Raw genomic sequence first — 5,387 nt, forward strand, 5'->3', positions numbered from 1 at the left:
AAACTCAGAAGTTTCAACTTCAAATCTTGAGATTAAAGGTGGGATTTATGGTGTATGAATTGCCTAATTTCCATATAAAAAAAAACAATAAAAAGAGAAGAAAAACGCTCACTTTGGAACTGAAAAGCATACATGTTTTCTAGTGCAAAAATTAATGTGATACTTTGGAGCTGAAAAAGCATGAAGAACAAACTGATTATTTGGAACAAACATCAAAAACCCAAAAAAAGAGAAGAAAGGCACTACCTTTAGGAAAGTAAGAATGGCTAAGGCCTAAGGCATATACAAAAAAAAATGTATTTTTTTCTCTTGCACAAGTGAAATGTGGCCATTTTTGCTAACATCGAAACTTCAAATGTAAATAAGTAAATAAAGAATCTTACAAATTCAACAAAAATGGCAAACATGAGAGAAAACAAAATTGTTAAAATTTACAAAATCTTGGGTTGAAAATGGGTTTAACCTCCTCTTTCTTCCTCTTTTTGCTGTAGAGTTAGAAGGATTTAACCTCGTCAAAGTTCAGGTTTTTGTTTTTTTTTGCAAGCAAATGCAGCTCCAAGAGGCAACAAGCATAGAAGCTATGTTTTTGGTACGGCAAAAGAACACAATAAAAGGGTGGCACTGGTACTACAATTAAATGTGTAATCGAATCATGTTGAGTCGATATAGTAAGAAATTCGAGCCGAATTCGACTCACAACTCGCGGTTCGATATTCGGTTCAAACTCGATCGAGTTTTATTTTTCAAGCTCGAGCTCGATTCGTGATCGAATTTGAGTTACTCGAGCTCGCTCGATTAAGCTCAATTAATATGTAAAAATAAATTCGATTCGTATACTCGACAAGAGTTCGATTATTTATGCTCGAGTTCGAACTCGAATTCGAAATATTTTATTAATTAAAATAATAAATATGTATTTAAATATAAAAGCTCGATTAGGCTCGCGAGCTATTCGAACCAGATATAAGAATACTCAAATTCGACTCGATCGATAAATTGAGCTATTCAAGCTCGAGCTCGACTCAATAATAATTGAACCGAATTCGATTTTTTTCGAATCGAATCTGAATAAGTTACGAGTACTAATATATCATTTACATCTCTAACTACAATTACAGCCAAGTGGCATTGTTGGAAATGACCAAGATATCAACGATGACACGTGGCTGCTTTTCAAGTCATGTGGATATTTGGATGGACTCACTTTATGGGCCAACTGTATTCTTTTTTTTTTTCTTTTTCCTTTGTGTTTGTTTCTCGAGAAAGGAGAGGGTGGCATCTGTTATCTGTTTTTGTTTCCTTTCTCTTAAATACCTTGATTTTGTCAGAGGTAGCAACAATTGGTGCCAAAAATGCTGTATGTTCCAAGCATTATTGTCATCACTTTATCAAGTTCTTTCATGGAAGCAAAATCAATAAATGACTTTTCGTTTTGTGATTTTCTTAGTGTTATTGTTGTCAATTAAATAAGCCATTTTCGTAGTACGAAAGTAGTCAATTAAAAAATATGAAATAAGGCTCCAAATGCCATGAATTTGCCTTACTGATGAACTTGATATTCGTTTAGAATAAGTAAATTGAAGGCACCGCTTTTCCTTTTGCTCAAACTGTCAAAATCATAGTGCTTTGGAAATGGAAAATGGTTTCATTTCATTCTAATCTGGATGCCAATTGCCAATCATTCCCACAAAAACCCACACCAAAATGAAAAGAACACGATTCCTTTGTTGTTTAAATACAAATTGATGTATCGTGTTCATACAAACTCTTTCCAATGGCAATAAGCATTAGAATTTCCAATTAGAAAGACAAATACTTGAAATTTTGGTCATATGAACCTCTTTCGAAGAAAATTTTGATTCAAGGATGGGAAATCCTTTTCCTTCCCAGTACATATTGGTTCGTGCAAAATCTCAACATGCTGTAGCTTCCCTGGAAGTTCCATTAAAAAAAGAAGAAGAAAAAGATAGGAGTAAGACAAGAGGATGAATGTTCAACCATAACAGAAATATCCCAATTTGAATCTTCTTTCAGGTCCTTTCTATTCAAATTCATTCCTCAATGGTACAAAATTCCAATTCACCCAGCAGCACTTAGTACTTCAGTTCTGGTAAATAAATCAGAAGATCAGCACCGATGGCTAACAAATTTCTTTAGTATTATGTATAGAAATTCTAGTTAAGATCATACTGTACAAATGCAAAACTTTATTGAATAGAAAGAAAAATCAAAGAGATGGATTACAAAGTGAAAAGAGATAAAAAAAAAAGTTTAATTTCTACTCAAAAGCCTAAATATTCAGCATTCATCAAGCACATATTTTGCAGCAAGCACCTTACAGTTTAATCATAAAAAAGATCTCTTCTTTTTTGTCAAAACCACAATTTTCCAATCTCAGCCAACCATGATTTTCAAGAGAAATTATTGAATCAATGATTCGACAACCCAATTATAAAGATATCACCTATGAACAAATTTTAACTCCGAAAATGAAATGCTCCTTTAAACATAAATACAAGTGGTTAATCCTTACTCCCAAGTGCCAAATATCAAAGTTCTATAGTTATATGGAACTACAATGGAAAAAGCAGAAGCTAATTCAGCAAACTCTGACAGCAAAAACTAGCTCAATTCTAAATAATACGTATTTAGGTATTCACTGTTCAAGAGAGTAAAACAGAGGAAACCCAGACGAAAACTCTAAATTGCAATCTGAAGTTAGAAAAACCCATTAAGCTGAACATCAGACCAAGCACAAAAATACGAAGAGAATGAGAAAGAGATGGAAACAAACCTGTAAAACTTGTAAACTTTCATGGAAAATATCAGAAAAAAGCTGAAATGAGCAAAACCCATGAATATTAACATCAAACTAAGCACAACCCATGAAGATGAACATCAAACTAAGTATAAAAATACAAAGAAAACAGCAAAACAGAGGGAAGCAGACCTGCAAAATTCAGGGAATAAGCACAAACCATGAAGATGAATATCAAACTAAGCACAAAAATACAAAGAAAACAGAGAAACAGAAGGAAGCAGACCTGCAAAAATTGAGGGAAAAAGTTTAAAAAGCAAAAATTCAGGAAAAAAGTTTGAAAACAGATCTAAATTGCAATCTGAAGTTAGAAAAACCCATGAAGCTGAACATCAGACCAAGCATAAAAATGCAAAGAGAACGAGAAAGAGATGGAAACAAACCTGCAAAACTTGTAAAATTTCAGGGAAAAGAAAAAAGCTGAAATGAGCAAAGCCCATGAATATTAACATCAAACTAAGCATAACCCATGAATATGAACATCAAATTAAGCATAAAAATGCAAAGAAAACAGCCAAAGAGATGGAAATGCAAAGAAAACAGAGGAAACTGACCTGCAAATATTAAATTCAGGGAAAAAGTTTAAAAAAAATTTGGACCATTTCTCGATTTGTGCGTGTCATCCTTGCGCAGGGGCCATGCTAATCTTCTCTGTATCATTCCAATTTTATCGGATGTCCCCGAAGGGACGATAAAGGGAAACTTCTTTCTCATATATAAAAGCTTTTAATATTCTATTCCTAATCAATATGGGATATGTGGTTGGTTTCCAACTAAAAGTTTAATCAACTAGTTCAAGTCATAGTGAGTAAAGCCCAACACGTGGGCTGGTTGAGTCTTTTACAGGTGGCAGTATGGCATGGCCTTTTGGTAATGGGACACTTTCAATTCATCTAAAAACCCACATGTGGACTGTTGACATGTATCAATCTGATGAACGGGACCGAGTACGAGACATCAATCCCAGCCGAAATAAATTTTACTGATTGAGGGGGGAAAATTTCATAGTTGTATTAACGTTAAAAAGTTAAAAACAAATCAAAATAACCTTTACTCCACGGTTGAGATTGGCTTGGGTTTCAATTCAGTTTGATTAATTCATTTTTACATAATTACAACTTCAAATATTGGGTTGATTTCAGAAGTAGCAATGGTGAAAGACTAAAGACCAAGCACAGATGGCTATGTCACCTTGTTTATGAGATTTTTGGGTCTTTAATTCCTGGATGATGCACTCAACTGCCTCTTTCAGGCTGGCTTTTCTTCCCTCTTTGAAGTTCCCAAGCTCGAGAACTATGTATCTACCACTTCCATTGTAGTCATTCATTTCCAGCAATGCATTTGATACAGCCTTGCAAACCTCATCACCCCACTCAGTTCTCAATTCCTTCAACATAATGTCTTCACAGTTGATAGTTTCCTACAGAACATACAAATGGATTCAGTACATGAAAAATGAGAATCAAATTCTGCACATTAAGCATGGAGATCTCCAGCATATCATTAATCATTTCTTCATGTTATCACATCAAGTTCACTTAGTTCATCCATGCCATATATGGTTCATACCAATTTTTATGTAATCATACTGCGAATTAATGCATCATTTATAACAGGACTTGTGTTCATATGCTTGAAGATGATTGATGGGAATTCAGCTGCATTCAAATATAGTTCCCAGCATTAAGGATTCAACAACATATGAGCAATTTAGGGAAGAACCATCTGCAGTGGCATATAATTGACACAAGTTTGCCTAGTTCATAAAATCCATGCAGGCTGCAGCGACAATTAAAGTCCCTAAAGGTATATGAATCTCTTAGGCAAAGAAAAAACACCTAATACTGCCCATCTATTAGCTCCCTCTTGAAAGGATACCACTCTGGATTTGTAACAAGGCTCTGCCATAACGAGCATAATTCAGTGGAGTTCAGCTCCCAATCTCCAGAGAACTTCCTCATGCATGCATCTTTAAAAGGTCTGGGATCAACCTCTCCCATCCTTTTAATTTCAATCTTGGTTTGAGAACTCCAAAAGTCCTGCAAACCCGACATTCCAGTAACATGAAATCAGTTCATCAATAATTTGGTGCAACTGGAATTTGACATAAGGCAAATAGTGTGGGTCAGCTTATCTATGTATAAGATGAACTCTTACATTTATCAATTCTTTGCGAGCAGGCTGCAGCTCAAGGTTCTTATACGCTCTTTAAGTATAAGAGTTTGGTTTAAGTTATCCAAACATTGCAATTCATCCACCTTTTCATCCAACTCTTTTATCAAATCATCAAGCTGAACAATCAGTGCATAGTCACTGTTCATTGAGCTTTGAGCTTTCAACTGCAAGAGAGTTAATGGATCAGTTTAACTTGTCACTAAGAAGAGGAAAAGAATAACCATAATTAAACAAAAATACTAGGATTTGATGCGAAATAGATCATGTTGCATAGAATTTCAAGTATTTTCATTCCAGAGTGAGCAAATACCACAGTAGCTTGATTTCTTATCAGTATATTTACTGTTAGCCTCTTTACCTTATCCTCTTGAAGCATTAGATTTTTTAGCTCTTG

General features: G+C 34.5%; 2 long non-coding RNA genes and 1 other non-coding gene across 6 annotated transcripts; all 3 read right to left on the reverse strand.

Annotated features, from left to right (window-relative positions):
* Positions 1–1,705: 1,705 nt before the first annotated feature.
* LOC111309788 (uncharacterized) lies at positions 1,706–3,610 on the reverse strand. 4 transcript variants are annotated; one of them, XR_016330294.1, is made up of 5 exons: positions 3,373–3,586; positions 3,202–3,238; positions 2,951–3,044; positions 2,795–2,836; positions 1,706–2,107 (listed from the first exon to the last, which is right to left on the reverse strand). It is a non-coding gene; the product is annotated as an uncharacterized LOC111309788 (long non-coding RNA). The 4 variants fall into 4 exon arrangements; XR_016330292.1 differs by having other exon boundaries at positions 1,706–3,044; positions 3,373–3,610; XR_016330293.1 differs by lacking the exon at positions 3,202–3,238 and having other exon boundaries at positions 1,706–3,044; positions 3,373–3,610.
* LOC149513317 (U6 spliceosomal RNA) lies at positions 3,406–3,508 on the reverse strand. Its single transcript, XR_016330530.1, has one exon. It is a non-coding gene; the product is annotated as a U6 spliceosomal RNA (small nuclear RNA).
* Positions 3,611–3,811: 201 nt separating the features above from the next.
* Positions 3,812–5,118, reverse strand: LOC111309497 (uncharacterized). Its single transcript, XR_016330295.1, has 3 exons — positions 4,976–5,118; positions 4,657–4,857; positions 3,812–4,238 (listed from the first exon to the last, which is right to left on the reverse strand). It is a non-coding gene; the product is annotated as an uncharacterized LOC111309497 (long non-coding RNA).
* Positions 5,119–5,387: the final 269 nt, after the last annotated feature.

The sequence above is a fragment of the Durio zibethinus genome, chromosome 19 (genome assembly GCF_047325235.1).
Source record: "Durio zibethinus cultivar Kanyao isolate XHJ-2024 chromosome 19, ASM4732523v1, whole genome shotgun sequence".
Lineage (NCBI taxonomy): Eukaryota > Viridiplantae > Streptophyta > Magnoliopsida > Malvales > Malvaceae > Durio > Durio zibethinus.